The sequence below is a fragment of the Ischnura elegans genome, chromosome 1, assembly GCF_921293095.1.
Source record: "Ischnura elegans chromosome 1, ioIscEleg1.1, whole genome shotgun sequence".
Taxonomy (NCBI): Eukaryota; Metazoa; Arthropoda; class Insecta; order Odonata; family Coenagrionidae; genus Ischnura; species Ischnura elegans.
Window position 1 is genome coordinate 1,141,157 of NC_060246.1, and position 15,533 is coordinate 1,156,689.

At 39.6% G+C, this 15,533-nt stretch overlaps 1 long non-coding RNA gene across 2 annotated transcripts in view; it reads left to right on the top strand.

Moving 5' to 3' along the window:
• LOC124154484 overlaps positions 1-15,533 on the top strand; it is a 70,090-nt gene that overhangs the window by 27,046 nt on the left and 27,511 nt on the right. The window contains exon 5 of one of the 2 annotated variants that reach the window (XR_006863934.1): positions 4,018-4,268. The exons of the other annotated variant lie outside the window; for it this stretch is intronic. This is a non-coding gene — a long non-coding RNA (uncharacterized LOC124154484). The remainder of the gene's footprint in view (positions 1-4,017; positions 4,269-15,533) is intronic. 2 annotated transcript variants of the gene reach the window in all.

A 15,533-nucleotide genomic window follows, 5' to 3' on the forward strand; every position in this document is an offset into this window, starting at 1 on the left:
CACATACCTACATTTATCACATGAAAGCCATAAAAATCTCTGTAAACATGGTAAAGACCACCAACTTTAAAATAGAGTGAGATTTAGGGCAGTTTTGAATTTATTTGTTGATAAATCGTATAAAATGATCATTCTGTTAATATTTTTTGTTGATAAATGACACTTTTACAGCTTCTAACAACAAAAAAGGGACACCAATTAGGTGAGTTAAAAAAATATAAATTGCACTATCTGTCCTCTTTCTACTATCATCAGCAATAGTGAGATTGGTAACTTAAAACAATCCGAAAAGAAAGAGTTAGCTGACTCAGCACGTTGAATTCAGCAATTGAACTTACGGATCTTATTCTATTGGTAGAGGTCCGTGAAAATGGTTTTATTTTTTGCTGAAATTTGTTTTAAAACTGTGTGATTTCAGTGCTATAGAAAATCTTGGCGGTGTTATTATGTTATGATCTGGATATCCTCACAGATGATCTTCTCAGCAGTTGATGCAGCATTTTTTCCTAAAACAGGACATCAGGTTACAATTTATGAGTTATGTTTAAAGTCTCATTTGTCTGAGTTGCTAACGAAGCGATATCTTCTCAGGATATTTTGTTTCTCCCTACTAGCAATCTCCCTACTACAATTTATGAGTTATGTTAAAAGTCTCATTTGTCTGAGTTGCTAACGAAGCGATATCTTCTCAGGATATTTTGTTTCTCCCCACTAGCAATCTGAATGCATCTGCTCATCTAGAGCTATGCTATATTATTGTTAGGAATGAGAGGGTAAGTTGCCTTTTCTATTGGACAAAAAATTCCATTGTGCAGTCATTTGGTCATGCTTAACCCTAAGATCGCGACGCTAAGGACGCGAAGATCGGGAAGTCATCGGGCACTAATGTTCCTCTGTTTTAAATATTTCAAAACCCATGGAGAATAAATTATTAAGTCCTAATAAAAGCCCGTTTTGGCAATAAACAGTGTTAAATATAGCATTAAAGGTTATATTGATGAATATTAAAGTTTATCTAAAGAATTTTTTGGTTTTACGATGAGTGAGAATGATCAACAAATGCTGAGCGTATGCAGCCCGCGTGCCACCAAAAATGTCTGCCTAGGGTGGGGCGTGCTCACTCTTGGGGCCGTATCTCGGGAACCACTGGTCACAATTGGAATATATTTTAGGAGCAGCATTCCAAATGTCCAGTGTATCATTAGTTACCATAGAAAAGGTGAGGTGGTGGAGGCCTTTTCTGAGGATAAAATCTGTATCCTAAGGTGGAAGGATAAGAGGGAAGTGCAGACGATCAGCGCCGAATTCAATGCAAAAAAATTATTGAATCCATGAAAAGACGAGGGAGCACGCCAAGAAAGCCTCAGGCGGTGGTTGAATACAGCAATAACAATTGTGGCATTGATCATTGGGATCAAATGATGTCTCAGTTTCTCAATGAAAGGAAATCCATGAAATGTTACTAAAAATTGGGAATCCACCTACTGGAATTACTGTTGCTGAACCGTTATTTTTTATTTAAAGAAATTTTTTTGGAAAATTCCTCTCATCGACTTTCTAATTCCAATTTTAGAATCTCTTATGACAATATCTGTACCTTCGATCCCTTTGAGGAGATAGTCATCCTAGCCCACCTCAACCAAAACCAAGGGCTTATAAGGACATTTCCCAGATTATATGAAAAACACGAATGACAGAAAAGATGAAAACAGAAGAGATGTAGGCAGTGCTTCAAGAAGAATGTCCACCAGGACACATCATATAATAGCCCCACCTGCCTAGCTGATCCTCGATTGTGTCATGAGTTTTTCCTGAAGTATCACAAGAATTTGTTATGCTGAAAATTATTTACCCAGCGGGAAAAAAATATTTTTTTAATGCATGCCTTTTATATTTTCTATTTCAATGTTTATTTAAAAAAATGATATTATTTTATGCATAGTAATTAGTAAATGAAAAATTATTCTAATTATGCTGGTCAAGTTCTAATTTGTAAAACAATATGTTTCATTGCAATAATTCTTCGTTTATACAAATTTTCATTTTCATTTATAAACCAATGTATATCATTATAAAATCTTATGCAGAGGATATCATATCGTTCAGTCGCATTTTCCATCATAGGGAGCAACACTTTTGCTGGAAATATTGATAATACTCGCAATATTTTCTTTAGAGCAATAAAACATTTAAAATCGTATTTAATTGTAAAATTTCCTGATTAAAAAAAATAATATTAGCTGCAATACTATTTTCATTAGTTTTTTCCAGAAAGCGATAAAGTGTGAAGGGGTTTTTGCCGCAGTACTGTCAAAGAGCAAAGAAATATCAGAAACATGTAGGTTGTGTTGCGGAAAGGTATCACAAGTTTGACAGGATACTTAGAAAATTTTAATTTCAAATTTTTAACAAATGAAGGTTTACTTTTAGAAAAAAAAGTGTGAAAACATACCAGGCATTAACAAATCTTAAGATCATGTCGTTAAAATAATAAAAAAAAAATACAAATTTTTGCCAAAAAGTCAGCCACAAGGTATTTTCTCCAAAAAACGGTCAGCATGGAATGTGTTAAGCTACCGAGACGTTATTCTTCCCTGTGGGTATTTATATTATATTATATGATATACATTTATATTTATTTTAAGGTGTACATGAATTAAACAGCATTCAAACGAAAATATACAATTAGAAAGAAGATCTTACTAGTTTTATTGAAAGCTATTTGATGATGTCTAGTCAACTTTTTTGAAAAATCTCTCCAATGAAGGCTTTCTTCTTCTCTTGATTAAGGAGGCAGTATAGCAGGCAGTCTCTCTCCCAAATAAATCACTTAGATTAGAGTCAACTACCAACAATTCCCTTCGTTGTTTACGTTCGTATTGCTCGCATATACTGCCATTTGAAACAATTGAATGTTGGGATGCGCAGTAAACATCGTGGGAATTTAAAACAAAATTACAGACCAACGTCCGAAAGTCCGAATTTAGCGTACGGAAGTCAAGTAAAAGGTGTCAATTTTGAACGTACGAAAGTGTGAATTGTACGAAAGTCGAGGACCTTCAAAATTTTAACCCTTTTAGTGCTATCCTTCTTCCTGGGGTAGAGTCGAAAAATGCGGAGGGTATTTTAATAAAATGTAGCAACTAGGAAAACTAAACATTGCATAGTTAATTTTTTAGATATATCTAAGCGTTTTTTTTTTTAATTAATGAGATTAAATTGGACAATAACCACAACATTTTCATATGTTTATTTTATATGTGTATGTTTCTTTATTTCAATATCCTCAAATTTACCAACAATAACGTAAAAGCCGATATATCGGCGTGCTGCACTAAAAGGGTTAAAGCATAAAACAAAAAAAAGTGATGGATCCGAGAACAACTGGTTCCTTAGCGACGCTCAGGGTGCAGTTGATGACAACTGGCCGAAAGGAGAACCCTACCCAGTGGTGATAGGGTCGGAGAATCGAAAGAACGGTCGTTAATGAATGCTTAACACAAGTACGGATGTGTAGGAAATGCATACGGATGGTGAGAATTCTCGTTTTTTTTCCCGAACGTTCCGGACGGATGACGAAGATTCTCGTCATTTAGGCGTGTCAACCTAAACAATTTTGAAGCATATCGCAAGCGAATACGCATTGTATGCTTTATAATTGTAAAGGTTGACATGCCTAAATGACGAGATCTTTGTCATCCGTCCGGAACGTTCGAGAAAAAAATTACGATAATTTTCGCCATCCGTACGCAACGTGTTAAGAAATCTTCCGCACAGAATGTGTTAAAATTATTGTGATTGTGTGATGTACTGATGTGATTCTAAGAATTATGGATTATATTGAATGTACTTGAGTTGTATACATTTATTTGGATGTATGTATTTTATTATTTGTTTTGTATTATCTTCTACATTGTTTAATGAGGCACCTATTTACGGGTAGCTGCAAGCTTCCGACGCCGTGTGAAGGCAAATGTAATGTGCTGGTAAATGATTGATTGATTTATTGATTGACAGGCGAAGGGGGTGGGGGTGAAGAGATGCATTGGGGTGGCGAGGGTGGACTAGGGGCGTGTCAGCAGGACGACGGTGGCATGGCAATGCCAGGCGACACGGACGACGGAGTGCTGGACGCAACACTGCAAGGAGGCAAAGGCGACAACTCAAAACCCTTTGGCTGCGGGATTTGCGGCAGGCGCTTTGCGCGAAGCAACAAGCTGGTGCAGCACATTCGGACCCACACTGGGGAGCGGCCGTTTGTCTGCGAGGTGAGTGTTGAGTAAGGTTTTCAACTTTTTAGGGGACTTTGCGTAAGTGATGTCAAGAAAGAAGATGAAACCTTTTTTATTTGAAGTAGACGCTTAGATAGGAATACTGTTGGAGGGTTTTGTCCATATGCGCCCGGGTTTTAGAGAAAAAAGCTTTTAAAAATTTTAAAATATGGTTACATTCTATTAAATACAACCTAAAAAATTTTAAAGCGTATCGTAATCAAATACGTATTGTATGCTTTAAAATTGTATAGTTTGACGGGCCTAAATGACGAGAATCTTCGTCATCCGTTCGGAACGTTCGGGAAAAAAATTATAGCCGGCTTACATAGGATTGCTAGGCCAAACCGGCTGTGAAACAACAGGTATCTCACTCAACCGTGGAAACCTTAAAACCGTGAATAAGCCGTGAATTTCGTCTACCGTGAAAAAACCTGGAAATAGCCATGAATTTCATCTTAAAACCTTAGAAATCTCTCAAACTTGATTGTAGAAATACGGTAGACGGATTAAAAGAAATATTGGTATTTCGATAATGTTTCAAGGCCGAGTCACGTACAGATACTGTCCATGCATTTATCTGTACGCGTGCATTCGAAGCGCAATTATTAATGGGGAACTTGCATGAATTTTTTTTATTTCACAGGCGGACAGAAAATTATTTTCTGAATTCAACTAAGAAAACCACATGTTAATCTGAGTTTTCCTTTGCGAGATATTCAATGATAAATATAACGAATAGTAAAACGCGCTAAAAACTCCCTCACCCCCCAAGCTACTGCCGACGAAGCCTCGATGACGTCAAAGGTGCCTAAACATCACACGAAGCTATTGTTGTGATTGTTTGTAATAGTTGCCAGCAGTTGTAAGAGCTTCGTTTGTGAGACGTGTTAATTATTGTCAATTTAAAGCAAAATATCCGACAAGGCTCTGAAGCCCACATATTTTGTATTATTTATAATATTTATTAGAGATGTGCGAATAGTATCTGCGAATACTCGAATACCTCTAATACTAGAAAGTATTCGATATTCGAGGTCTCGAATAATTATGCTAAAGGTACGCTCTCGAATACTTTGAATTTCGCGCCGTACACTGTCGTTGGCAGTTGATTCGGAAAATTTTAAAGAACTCTAGTTATTTAGTGCATGCAGAGCCGTTATAGGCAAGTTGACGAACTACATCAAATTCGCGGATTAGAGCGGTGAAAAGAGTTCGAAAAAAATCCAAAAATACTCAGTTTCCCCCACCAGGAGAACCTCAGTGCCGTGGGATAGTAACTACGTTGCACAATTCCCAAAATCCGCTACCCCCTCCATCCACCATCCCTCGGCCTCTGACGCTTTCGTCCTCTTCGAAATCAAGCAAAAAATGAAAAGGTCCCAGCTCGCGCAGGGATCATATTACGAAGACCTTAGCTTCGAAAAAATTATCAAGTTAAACGCGAACAATAGAAACGTGTTTCGCGAGCTATCAAGATCTAAACTGTGTGTGAAGTTTGATATTTTCTATTATTTCAACGAACAGTAGTGATAAAAGTCACCTGTGTTACTTGCGTGGGCTAATTTAATGGTTTAATCAGTGAATAAATAGTTGTCCAGTTTTTGATAATTATTTGCCTATTTCCCACTATATTTTTATGGTATATGCTAGTATATTGCTTATGGATTTACTTACAGAGTTCCCTCTCAACTGTGAAAACCTTAAAACCGTGAATAAGCCGTGAATTTTGTCATAAAACCTTAGAAATCTCTCAAACTTGACTGTGGAACTACGATGGACGGAATTAAAGACAAATGGATGTTTCGATCATGTTTCAAGGCCGAGTCACGTGCAAATGCTGTCCACGCATTTACCTGCATGTGTGTATTCGAAATCGCAACTATGTATTGGTCTGTGTGCCATGACAGCACATTGACCTTAAGCCTGTGTTGAAGACATTAATAACCCTGGCAAAAAATCAGGCACTTCTTCACTCTCCTGCCACCCTGCTCACTCAATTTTCCCACTCACACCCTTTAGCCGGACCTGAATTTTACTAACTATAGGTGACGTCATAAGAGATAGTCGTCGCTTTCATTGCTGCGTTTGCATTCAAGGCATCTGAGGCGTTTGTTACATTTTTAGTTAACTTGCGGCCGATGATTGTTACTTGATCAATATTTCTGCCTTAAATGCCTAATCTGAAAACCGTGAATTTGATGACATTTAGACCGTGAAAACCTGGAAAAAACCGTGAATTCAATGAGTGGGAACCCTGTTATATTACTGAAATAGGTTGTAGCTTGTGTGTGTGTTAGCAGCGGAACTGATTCGCGATCTCACATGTGGATTGTGTACGGACTGTCTTGCTGTGAATTCGTACCGTAGGACGGATAGGACTACCTTCTCTGCTAATATGGCGTAGCCAAATTCAACAGCCCAGCTTACGATTGTTATCCTCCAGTATTACAAGTTTCTTTTACATCTCGATTTCCCGCCGACGAATAGCAATAATTTCTCATGATAAATTCCATGAGAGTCGTGGCATCAATTTTTGTTGTCCTAAAAAAAGGCTGGTGTCCTAACACCCCCTGCCACATGCCTTTTAGGCGTCTTGCAGGGTATTATGTAGATGTGGATGAATTTCAGATGTACTATTCGAACGAGCGGCAACGTTATCATCCATTTTTCTGATAACTAAAACATACGAAGTGAAACGCTTGTGCTTCATCATCCCGATGTTGCATTATTAATATTCCAAGGAATGGTCAAGGCACAATAGCAATAAGAAAACTTGCCCAAGAATAACAGAACAAAATAAAGTGATGATGAGCGGCTAAATTCTCCCTCAAAACAAATTTTACAGCATGCACTCAGCATATTTCCCAACTCCCTACGTTTTTTTAGGCTCCTATGACGTCACGCCTGGCCTCGGCAACGCTCAGGTGTCTTTGCGCAGTGGTCGGCTCAGAGAAATTTTTCTCGATTTTAAAGTCAATTTATTTATTTCTTTTGATGTTGAATGGAGAAACCCAAGGTGTTTTTGCGAGCTAATGTATCCATTTTACTTATTCAAAATAGTTTTTAGAGCAATCGATGACCCATGCAATTTCCCCATTGGTCCGTGTGCCATGACAGCACATTGATCTTAAGCCTGCGATTGGAAGACATTAACCCTGGGAAAAAAATCAGGCACTTCTTCACTTCCCTGCCACCCTGCTCTCTTCATTTTCCCACTCACACCCTTAAGCCGGACCTGAATTTTGCTTACGATAGGTGACGTCATGAGAGATAGCACTCTGATTGCTACGTTTGCATTCAAGGCATCTCTTGCGTTTGTTATATTTTAATTAACGTGTTACGTGATCAATATTTCTGCCTTAACTGCTTTATCTACAAACGGTGAATTTGATGCAATTTAGACCGTGAAAACCTGGAAAAACCGTGATTTTTATAATGTAGTTAGAGTGGGAACCCTGAACAATGACCGAAATTTATCAACCCTTTGCCTGATGAGTTTTCATGAAGATATTTTTTGGAAAAAAGCTGGTATTTTTATTCCAGATAGTAAAAGTATTCATCATTGCATAATGCAAAATAACAATTTATTTTTGTTTTCTCTTTTTTTAATGGTTTTATTGAATGTTTATTCAAATAATTATTCAAGCCACTTGAAAAGCTCCACACAGAGAGTTTTAAATGTTTTTTGGAATAAAATTTAGTTTTCAATTTAAAATTTTTCAATTTGCTTATGTATTATAAGCCACAGTGAACTATTTTCTCACTTATTTCAATGGCAGAGATGTCTAATAGTCCTTTTTAGTGTGGTAATCTCTAAAACATGGGGCTGCACAGAAACCAACGTCACAATCTCTCAGCAGTAAAATCTCGTTTCCTTCCGGATTTTTTTATTATTTCTTTCTCGTCTTGAGCGACACACGGCACATTGTCTTGCTGGATTTTGGTTTTTTTTTCTGTAGGCGGGATATATTCCGGGAAGTGCGGTCCCGTTAGCCTTGGAGGGCTGGGTTCCGTCGATGGGCGACCCCCTTTTGCGCAGAAGGTCTCAATGTGATATTTCTCTATTAGTTCCTGCACCAATGTCATTCTGTATTCTAGATGTGTTTTGCTACCATTCTTCTTTTTATATAGCACGTAGGAATTCCAAATTGCCTGATCAAGCAGAGGGTAAAAAATTGTTTTTGTAGTACTTGTGCTCTGCAGTACAGTTCTGCTTACCAAAAGTGGCCCACTAGGCACTCCGATCCAGCCTCTGGCTTCGTTAATTGAGCAAGCCGGAGCTCTCACCCATTTAAAATTTGAGAATAGGTTGATGCCGTTTCGGCCCCAAGGCCTCAAATCATTTGCTCTACCGGATGAGACTCCAAGCGCAAGCTATTGTGAGGGAAACTTTGGAGGGAAGCAGCTACTAGATGGTTCGATTAGTCTTTCACCCCTGTACCCAGGTCCCTCTTCTTGATTACTGGGTAATATGTCAGGTTTTGGTCCATCCTATCAACACCAGCCATCCCTCCTCCTCCATTATAGTGAACAACACCCGCTGGTTTCATGTTCTGCTCACCTTTCCTCCTGCTAACAGTAACTTTGGTCATTGTATGGATTGAAGAGATCAAGGCTACACCTTTTTTGGTGAAGAGTTCTCGGGATCGCCACCGGGTCAGGAACTGTATATCTGCAGACGTTTCGATGTCCGACTTGGTCATCGTCCTCAGGGCTGTGAATGTCGAGTGAGAATTTTTGACTTGCTTATATACAGTCACTCTGGTGGTCAGGTGACTGCTGATTGGCTGTCGTCGGCGGCATGCTCTGATTGGCTGGCGTGCCTAGCCTTTTGTATAGTCTTGAGCACACGTTTCCAAGTGCTGCTCAGAGCATATCGGGAATCTCTATTGATGGTACTCTTAGACAGTCTAATTTCAATCGACTCTTTGATGAGTCGATCCCAAAAGCCATTCGATCGGCAGAGCATCTTGGTGTCGTCAAACTGAACAGTATTTTTGCATTCCATCCAATGCTCTGCGATGGCTGACTTTTCGGGCTGTCCTAGGCGGAGGTGGCGCTTATGTTCTTTGAGCCGCGTGATTATAGTGCGGCCTGTCTCACCGATGTATATCTTCCGGCACCCAGATGGCACTTTGTAAACGCCAGGTGTCTTCAATCCTACCGGATGTTTTGCTTTGACGAGCATGTCCCAGATCTTTTTTGGTGGTTTGCGGATGGCCTGTATGTTGAATCTCTTCAGAATTCTCGCCACATTCCCTGACACTGAAGAGATATATGGTAGACACGCCTTCGCAGTTGGATAGTCCCTTTCTCCATCTTCTCTCCTTGAGATGGTCTTGGATATGGACCTTTTTAGGGCCTTGGAAACTTGTCTCTCGTCATATCCATTCTGCTGGAAGGTTTTTCGAAGGCGCTTTAGTTCTGGTGCTTTAGTTCTATCTTTGTCCGAGATGGATTGATTGTATGGATTGAAGAGATCAAGGCTATATCTTTTTTATCCCTCCATTTCATGGCACAAATTTTTCTGCATTGATACCCCACAAAATCACCTTTTTTCAGCTTCTTATTTTTTAGTTCTGGTGGAATGTCTTTCCTAGAAGTCCACGGGGTTCCAAATACATTGGTCTGGTTTTTTAATGAGAATATCAGCAAGTTCTGAAGAATTATAATATTTATACATGGTAACACAGTAACCCTTTCCTAGTAATGGCATCTGCTTGGGGAGTGCGTCTCCCACCGCCTGTTTGAATGTGTGGGTGCGGTTGTTCCTGGGCGGTGAGAGTGGGAGGGTGGACTTCCTTTTTTTTTTTTTTTTGGCAGTCCACGGTCCGCTCTCGAAGGGACAGCACGTGAAAGAAAGTGTAGAAGGAGAATAAATCATCGGGCCACTGAACAAATGGTCCTTCGGGCCGGATCCCTGTTTATTCGCGACTGCGTGATAAGTGCAGCAGCATCATTAGTGAAAGTAGAATCTGTGTTGACCCAGGGAAATGGCTGTACTCCTCTGCGAATTTTGTTCCTTTTCCAGTGTGAATTATACTGGACCAAATACATCCAGTCTCTGCCTAGCAAAGCATGAAGCTCTTTATGCCAAAACGAGATCTTTACACGGGCAGATATTGCTTCCACCCTAGTCTACCTTTGTATAGCACTAGGCTCTCATCAATGGACAAATCCCTTTGCGGTGTCAAAAGTGATGAGTGCAGTTCATTTAGATGCTCAAATACAGGTCATGTCTTGTACAGTTTTGGGTATGGATGAGTGAAAGTAAGTTTCATCATTACAAAAGTGAATACATTTTATAAATAAAAATCTCCTGTGGGACATGACTTTTGAAGAGAAGGGAGTGTGCATCATGGATAAGTACACCATAGGATGAAATTCGCCATGAAAAAATATTTGACTTAAGCCAGGATTCGAGCCCGGATCTTTCGATTGCCGGTCAGGCATGTTAACCAGTTACACCACCAGTTTTAATAGGTGATTATTAAGACATGTGTCCCTGATCTTTGTACCTCATTGCATGCATTGGTAATCTCAGATGATGTAATTTCCTATCTACTCGTATAGAAACTAGGTCCCTGTGATGTCACGTGGAGTGGAATCGCATGGGTGCCAGCCTGCCCTTTTTCAAATGTGATTGAAATTGACCATTGCCATTCGTCTAAACTGGTATTTCTAAAACCAAATAATTTGTATATTATGAATACACTAATGGTGGGTAATGAATCGCAATCAATGCCTTTCATTTTCTTTGATGAAGGCAACTACCCCATTGTATAAAATGTAATGCAACAGTTGAAACACTGCAATAAAATGTGACGATGATTGACTGAAAAACCACTGCTCACTTGCAAAAATACTGCTGACAAGAGAACATGTTATGTTGTCCTAAGCACACGAGATAATACTGAAATTTGGCGTCAGAGTCCGCTAAAGTTTTAAAGCATAGAGACATCATAAGGGAAGACGTTTAACTATCAGAGAAAAATATTTAGGCTTGTCAGTATTAGCCTTTTCCAAGCGGACGTGCCCGTATCATATAGGGGCAAATCCATGAAGGCCAGTTTTTATTTGCCCTTTACGTAGTCTCCTTGTTAGTAACAAATTCAGCATCGGAACAAGGTTTTAGAATGCATCTTGTTCATATGTCGAGGACTTACTGTATGTCAGGATTGTATAGTGGCCTATGTTCCCAATTCTTCCTCATTCTCCACACTCCATTTTCTTTGCCAGGTCCTAACACCCTATGTAATAGCTTATTTTCAAAGACAATAAGTCTCAGCTCATTATTTTTTTGTAAGTGTTTATACTTCCTCCCCATGCAAGATTACTAATTGCATGATAACTTTATGTGTATGTTCCTTCATCGACTGAATTTGAAGCTAAATCGAAATATAATCTTATTTAAAATTGCTACTTTAATCTAAATGAGTTTTTAACTGATGTTTTACATTTAATTATGAATCTTAACTTCAATCCTAATGGATAGCTGTATGTTTGTAGTGCAGCATGTGCGTATTTTATTACCCATTTGTATTGTGTTTGTGCTTTATTCTATTTTAATGATGAGTCTGTTCTTAAATATTATCGGTTTTTGGTACCGGTCTGGTTCTCCCCAATCGGTTCTTGGTTCTCAATGCATACTCGGCTCTTCTCGGTACTCAGTTCCAAGGATGAACTCTTACTACCTGAATTAATGGCAAATTTAAATGAAGAACCACAAGAAGTGAATGAAAATAATTTTAGCAAGCGTAGCAAGGTTTCCGGGTTGACCTCCGCGTCGATTCATCTTCAAGACGACAGTTTCGCCGGCTTTGCAGCTAGCGTCTTCAGGTACGAAGTATTGGATGCAGGTTTTTGCCCGTCTTATATAGGCCTTGGATTGGGCTAGGTGCATTATGATTGGTCCGTGGGTAAGAGTCTCTTCCATGTGTTTGAGAGCGAATAGCTGTCCTCCCTGTTGAGAGTGGATGTTTTCGCGATTTCTATTGCCTCTCGTATGAGTCGTGCAAAGTAATGTTTTTCTCTAGCGATGATTTTTGCGCTTTCGAAGTCCACATTGTGTGTTGGTCCTTCCCATACGTGCTCAACAATTGCATGATAGACCAATATGTCACATTACATCAGGCAGCCACTGTTTGTTTCTCCAGGTTTTGACTTAAAAAATTCAATAGTTTTTGCCCTATCTGGGTCTAATCTATTCTTTTTTGGCATAAATATTGCCTGCAGTGGTTCACGGAAAACAGTAGTGGTCGATGTTGATTCTGAAGGGCCGTGCGAAATATGCTTGGAGCACAGTTTACACACAGTTTAGTAGCGTCAGGATCGATAGTGAAATTACACCAACTTCTGACAACATCGTCCGTTAATTTGTTGTAACTTTTGGGTCAGCTCAAAATATACAGTGAGTCCTCTTTCTACGTCACCCCGTTTAACGTCATTTCGCGGTAACGTCACGAAAATTTTGAGACGTCATTCGTTTATCGCTCCTACGCTTCGCGATAACGTCAAGTCTTTTAAATTACGCGCGAAAAAAAAGGTGAAGCAGCGGGCGTTGCAGGTTGCTCGTTTAGTGGGTGGTATTGTAGTCATTCTAAGCAAAGTGTAAAATGGAGTGTTTATTCTTTATTGCGATTACGGTTTTAGCAAAAATTTCTGCAAAATGAATTCTTGCGTAAGTGGGTAAGGTTTTACTTGACTTAATGGTTTTCAAGAACCTAAAGAGTGATTTCAAGGCATTTTTCCGTGTAGAACTCGGAGTTTTTATCGCAACTTTCTTGGCTGAGTTCACAATAATTTTGGTTCCTGTAACTGCGACGATGTTTCAGCAATGATGATGCCCAGGTGACGCTCGCCCGGGCGACCACCATAGCGAAGCCGAAAAGCAAATGCTGGAAGATACAAAAATGGAGAAGGATTTACGTCACTGCTGCTATTGTCGTCGATGAAGACAGGAACTAGTATTTATGCGATAGATTGGCAATCCCACAGTAAAAAATGCCCCAGATATGATACGCTAACATTTTTTTTGCGTAGGAATTGTGAGGTCTAGAAGCCGATATTCACTTTTTACATTGTTTCTTATGGGATATTATGCTTCGATTAACGTCATTTCGTTAATCGTCACATTTTTCAGGAACGGTAAGTGATGTTAAACAAGGACTTACTGTATTCTGTATTCTGGAATGTAGTTTAAACTGTTACTTTAATTGATAACTTATTCACAGCTTCACTGTCACAGTAATATTAACCTCAACAATAAACTGCTCAACACACCGGTACAGCGACATCATGGATGAACTGTACAGTAGGGCGGATCGCAAAAATCGATTTTTTTCAAATCCATCTGGCCCAATGAAAAAAAGTTGTGGGACCGATCAAAAATAAGGCCTGAAAAATTTGAGACCTGTACGTGAACCCCTGACCCTCGCTCAAATGCAATTTAGGGGGGGTGGGTCAAAATTCGAAAAATATAATATTTTATGGTCATTTCCTATAGATTTTGCCGAGTTACTGCCCTTCTAGGGCAATAATTTCGTGCATTTTGACGTATCTGCCACCGTTTAGCCACAAAATGCCTAATTTGAGTCCGCGTCCGCGAAGAAAATATTCCAACGCCCACGCAGCGTCGCGGATACCAGAGCCGCAGGCCGATCCCTTCCCCTCCACGCTCGCTTCTCCCCCTCCCACGCCTCTAACACAGCAAAATTCATCCCGCGCATGCTGCTAGGAGGTCGTTTATCTTTCATAATATAAATCAGAAGATGGTAGACGGTAAAAAACGATGCGTAGTGAGACGACTTATCCCTTCTTTGGCGCCTCGTCGGCGTTAAACATATCGATGTTACCAACTTTTAGAGAAGTGATGAAATAATTTTAGACCTACGCGCGCAGGAAAGGAGACTACGGTCTTGAAGACGCCTCTCGAGTGGCTATGAAGGTTTGGGAACTTAGGTTATGCATTTCTATTCCGGTATTGTCCGACAGCTGTGACTAAATGGATGAATAAGGGTGAAGGCCGCCGGCGTACCCTCCCCGCTCCCCTCTCGAACGCCCCAGATGCAGAAAAATTCACACCAAGTGCGTCTTTCTTCGTTAGTCTTACTAATATTTGATTAACATAATCGTCCAGTGAGGAACAATCACGAAGGAATTATTCAATTACCTGCTTTCCAGTCTGTATTTCTTATGTTATTGTCATTCCTTGTCTTTTGCTGCTATCAACAAAGTTTTGGTAAATTCTTTCGCGAATCTCTCGTCCGTATGTATAATAAAAGGAATATTGAAATTTAAATTTGAACTCTCATCAATAGATTTTTAAATTCCACAGCGCTAAGCTCGGATATAGCCGAAGGAACCGGAGTCTCTCTCCAATATATCATCAGCGGGTAGTACTTTACGTCGATATTAAAATCCAGCAATTAAAAAATATCTCGGATTGGTCGCCAAACGCATCCTTGCGGAAACGCATATTGGGTCCCTAGATTACCCTCCCAACGTTTATGTCGCAAATCCAAGTCAACATAGTGCAATTAGCAAATAGACCACTGTAAGGGATGAAATACGATTTGATGCTTTCCCGGCGAATGATGTGGGTAAACTATTTTTGGGGTTCAACAAAATTTATCTCTTAGGATGAGCCCCCAGTCGGAGCTTGAAATGTTGGCCATTATGGAAAAATTAACCCGGTGGGAATCCCGAGAAGAGTCTACCCACACTGCAAGGGATGTTGGAATTATGCTTATAGCAAAGGGATGATGCCTCCTTTTTGGGCGGTATTCGCTTGGTACCATCATAATCAAATCCTTTTTAATTCTGTGTATCTAATTTTCACTCGGAAAGGAATCGATAATCCCAGATTTTATAACTTTTGCTAATCCTCCGACGGGGGAGGCAAACCTCCAAAAGTGGGACCCTGTTTCTTCAACTAACACCACACATTCCCCTATAAACTTGTATTGATCCTAAGTCCTCTTCCCTTTTTTCATCAGACAAGAGTATAGTCTTTCATTCCAATAAAATGAGACCCTTTGATGACACCTCTCTTTTCTTATTCACAGTAATTAGCATCTTTTTCTGTCTACGTAAGTAATTCCGGTACACTAGCTTTGATATATCTTACGAAGTTATGACTTTTGCGTCAGCTAAAGTTGCGGGAACGATTATTGCTGTTGCTTGGTTCTTGCATATACCTCTATCACAGTTGGCAGACGCATTTTCCCCTAAGAAGTTCCAATTTGAGGTTATAGTCCT